The following is a 4899-nucleotide window of genomic DNA, read 5'->3' as shown; positions in this document are numbered from 1 at the left end:
CCCTGGTCAATTTGCCCTTGCGTATAATTAAGATTAAACTTCAGACAGCGTGGAAGTTCTCACATTCTTTATCAGATTGGATTTTAAATCCAATGGAGTGTATTGGGACTTGTTAGAAGCTTTGGTGACTTATAGAAGAAGATAAAGTTAACGAGCAGATTAATATATCAACAACCAGCAGGGGAATATGCTCGAACAGATGGTGGGCAGATAAGTTTGGAGCTACTATGTGCTTATTGCTTAATTTCCTTTTCTTGTCTCTTGCTATAATGGAAACCACTTTGCATTCTCGTAAAAAAAATGCAATTAGGGATTAAATAGAGATTCATTCTTAACAGAATGACCTCGGTGGTACGCGACGGGGGTCAGTGTATGAATACTGAAATTTCAAATAATTAGTAAAAGGGCCTCGTGCATGAGCTAATAATGCCAGGAATACCCACAAGTGAATCTCTGATTGGGTTAAGCTCAACCAATTCCATAAATTTTTTTGAGAGGACCAGTTCCATAACTTGTTCAACAAACATCTGCATCACCAAACAAAAATAGAACAAAATCAAAATTAAAATTTACTTCATTCATAATGGCCAAGTTTGTCCCCTCGCACCATGCTGAAAATAGTAGTGATTCATATACAGTAACATGTGGAGAATGAAAAAAGATTATAAATTAATTAATTAATAAATGATAATTTGGCTGGGACACATGTCAACATTGTATGAAGTGATATGTGTAGTGGGTTCGGGAAAGATTCAATTTTTTTTGGAATCTCCTCCTTCTTTCTCTCATCCTTGAGCTTCCAATTCACAAATTGTTTTAAGATCGAGCATCGGAAGACTGTGTTCATCTCCTCCTTCGTCATTCTCATTTTCTCCAATTTCCTTATATACGTGTAATCTGTGAAAAGCTAAAACTTCTCAACGTGGATGACATCAAGCAAGAGTCACTTGCTCTTCAAAAGATGGTTGTAGACAATGGTGGCCATTCTCAGAAAATAACATACAGGATATGTCAATCCAAGATTTCTTGGTGATGGAATCTGGAAACAATATTGTGTCACCAACTGAGGATTTCTCTCGTCATACTCATGAGCCATATGCGAAACTATGTCCAGAATCACTGCATATACCTTATGAGTTTCGTTGTCCAATTTCTCTAGTGATAATGAAAGATCCTGTTATCATTTGCACAGGGCAGGTTTGTACTTAATATCACTTTTTTTAATTGTCTTTATTTATGATAAAAGTTTAGAAGTTATTATGATTTATGACTAACTGATATTTTTAGTTTATTGGTATGCAAAAACAGAAACCAAAGTTGCTCATTTTGAGTTCAATAATGTCGTATAATCCATATAACGGACCTCACCTAATAGAATAAGACTTTTGTGGTTGTTGTAATCAGTAACCAAGAATGATGCTCTGTACAAAACTGCTAGAAGGGCAGTGGAGAACATAGCTCATGGAAAAAAATGATGGGAAATTCAATCACTCTAGGTCAAGGAATAATGTACTCTGAGAACTGAATAAAATGAACTGCAAAGAAAAAAAGAAAGAAAAATTATTCACCTATATTTGAGGGTTATCTGCTATTAACCTTGTATTTTATAATTGTTGAAAAGGAGCCTTCATACAATCATACAAAGTTGTTTAGTTCTTGGCTTTATTCATTTATTGTTATATTATATACTCTGAGTCCTACTTAAAAATGATTTCTTCCCCAATGCCCCCCTCCTCCCCGTTTAGTTTGAGCCCTATGAATTCTGTGTAAACATTGCATTCAAAATTTCGACGGGAAGAATAAATAAATATTAAGTTTGGGTTCTCTGCAGTATTATACAGTTATATACCATTATTAAATTTAAATTTCATGGAGTTGTTACATGCTATATAATGTTGGATTCTTGAGAAAGTAATGCTAGTCAAGGTTTAAACTCATTTATGGCTCTGTAAGACATCAGATGCCTCTTCTGAATTAATAGATCCTGATATCTTAGTGAGCAAACTTTCTTCCAATGATATCGAGGAACTACAATGTGCAGTAGGTGAGCATTTTATCAAACACACTTCTTCACTTCCTTTCTCTCTCTCTGACACACACGCGCGCGCACGCACAAAACCAAATAATATTGTGGAAGACAGTTTAGAATTGTTACTGACGCCCATCAAATTTTGTTTGGTTGATTAGTGGTAGAAATAGGTATATGGAAAGGTTATTGTGTGTAGTTATTAAAAGCCTTAACAACAGGAGGCATTTGCAAACAATATATTGATTATTGTGGTAATACTGTGGTTTAAGGGGTAGTATTGCTAGCTGTTTGGGTGCTGGGAACAGAACTTATGACATTAGTAATTTTTAGATTGGTGGGTTTAGGGAAAATTTACAGGGTCAAGTCAACTAAAGATTTGAGGGGGCACCTTTTTGATGATGCAAACCAATGAAATTTGATGAAAATGAAAATTTGAAGCAGAAGAAAATAAACCATGACATCAAAGCTAGAATCATAGGATTTGCATGCAGGATAAGAGTTTGGTTGAAATAAATAATCAATTGGATTGCATTATGCTGCTATTCATTCTCTGGGAAAAAAGTATTACTATGTCTTGAATAGACCTATATTTTATTCTGCCTTAAGTAGGAATAACTGAATAAGTCATAATCCTTTTAGGATTAAGATTCTACTACTATTAAAGGAAATATGGAAACTGGAATTGTAGAATTAAATAAAATATGGCTTACCACATACTAATACTTATTGGTACCAATTTACCATAAAATAATTATGATTGGTTATGGTCTTTGCAATATTACAACCACCCCTCACTCAAATCTAAACCAAAACATTAAGCTGATTTGATCTTAAGGCTCATGCTTTCCTGTGTTCAGTAATCCTTTGAGAACAGGACAAAACTTTGTACTGCGAAATTACTGCTGCTGTAAAGTGTAGTGTTAAAAATAATCCTCATATTTCAAAAGTTCTACTAAAATGGCAAAAAGTAAATGAAGGGTAAAGAAATACAGGGTTATAATACAAAACTTTGGTACTTTGGCTTTCATTTTCTTAGTCCTAGCTTCTCTATATTTTCCTGTGGTTTTAGTACTTCTACAAAGCACAATGTTTTCTTTTCTTTTTTCTTGTGTGTGTACGGGGATTATTTTATTTAAAAACAATTTATCATCTGCTTTTGTTCATAAACAAGATTTAATGCTATAATGTACTATTCTCAAAATTGCTAAGCTTTTCTCCATAGTTCCAAGTATGCATGACACCTACCCCTGGTGGCCTGGTGAACTCGATGGTGGGTTTAATGCAGAGACAGAATCTAGGTTATGTAAATTATGAGAGCTAAGTGCACATATATATGTCATGAGCATTAGCAGCATTAAACTCAAGACCCTTTTGTCTATGCAGTTCAATCCTACAAATGAAGGGATCTTAAATTTGTTTTCAAAGAAATTTGGCTTTGCCTTTTGACATCTTTTTAAGTTCAGAACATTGCTTCTTTAGGGATCTCTAAAATAGCCACCCTTGTATTTCCTTAGAATTATAGACGTTGATAGACTGCCTTTATCCTCATTTTACTGCAGGGGAGCTCCGACTTCTCACCAAGAAAAATGGTCAAAATCGAATGCTGATTGCTGAAGCGGGTGCTATCCCCTGCCTTGTTGATCTCCTCTATGCACTTGACACCCAAACAAGTGTGAGGTAAAGTCCCTCATCGAGTAGAAGTGAAAAAGTTGAGCACCATATAAGTGAGGAAAAGACTCATAAACTTGAGTCTTAAGATTTTGGGTTAAAGTGTGGTGTCAAATTTCTTTAAAATTCCCCAACACCAAGAGCATGTAGCTACTGTATGGAAGCTTGTGAAAATGCAGCAGCCACCTTTTTCAGCCTCTCTGGGGTGGATGGGAACAGAATTGCAATTGGTGCATCTGGAGCAATCCCAGTATTAGTTGCTCTATTTTGGGAGGGAAGGTGGATGCGGCAAAAGCACTATTCAATCTGTGTTTATCTCAAGGGAACAAAGGACAGGCAATTACAGCCGGTATTGTGCCTAAGTTGATAGAAATGCTAACAGAACCTGATGGGGATATGAGGGATGAGGCATTGGCAGTAATGGCTGTAGTAGCTGCTGGCCATTCTGAAGGACAAGCAACAATTGGATCTATGAATGTTGTATCCACTTTGGTGGAATTAGTCAGTAATGGACCTCCTAGGAACAAAGAGAATGCAACTTCAGTGTTGGTTATCCTATGAAATGGAGACCCTTTTTATTTGTCAATTGTCAGTTCACTTGGTGTGGTCAATCCTCTCTTGGACCTGGCAGGAAATGGTTCAGAAAGGGCCAAGCGAAAAGCTTCACAGCTTTTTGAGTTGATAGGAAACCATTGAGAATATACTTGGAAAGCTGCCAGCTAGATTTTAGGTGCATCTGTTGCCATTTTAATTTACAGCAGATGGCATAGATAGTGATTGTAGATGTGATTTATACAACAGGTTACTATAGTATAGGATCCCCAATATTTCCTTTTCATGTTTTAGTTTAAAGGAAATTTCAATTTTACTCTGCCAATCAATCATTTTAGTTGAAATGAATCAATTGTGCTGTAAAGCTTGTAGGAAGTGTTAAGGTGGCTGTTAAACACATAGTTGAAATACAGATATTTGTTGTTATCAGAAGAAGAAAATTGTATACTTGGTTGTCATCTCAAACTCCTACTGGCATTTCTTGTTTGCAATGAAATGTCTTCAATAGTTGTTTAGCTAGCCTCATGTTTCAGTCTCACTTGTGATCAAGATTCTTGTCTTTCGGTGGTGAGTCTCAATCACATATCTTGGACCAAAAAAGGCTACAAACTAAAATATTCTTATATTATATATGTTCCCCTTTCTTTGTG

The 4899-nt window shown here is 35.6% G+C and overlaps 1 long non-coding RNA gene across 1 annotated transcript; it reads left to right on the top strand.

The window, feature by feature from the left end:
• Positions 1–4684, top strand: LOC114424539. Its single transcript, XR_003669006.1, has 2 exons — positions 1–1197; positions 3589–4684. It is a non-coding gene; the product is annotated as an uncharacterized LOC114424539 (long non-coding RNA).
• The last annotated feature ends 215 nt before the right edge of the window (positions 4685–4899 follow it).

The sequence above is a fragment of the Glycine soja genome, chromosome 8 (genome assembly GCF_004193775.1).
Source record: "Glycine soja cultivar W05 chromosome 8, ASM419377v2, whole genome shotgun sequence".
NCBI classification, from domain to species: domain Eukaryota; kingdom Viridiplantae; phylum Streptophyta; class Magnoliopsida; order Fabales; family Fabaceae; genus Glycine; species Glycine soja.
This window is presented reverse-complemented; position numbering and strand designations above follow the sequence as displayed.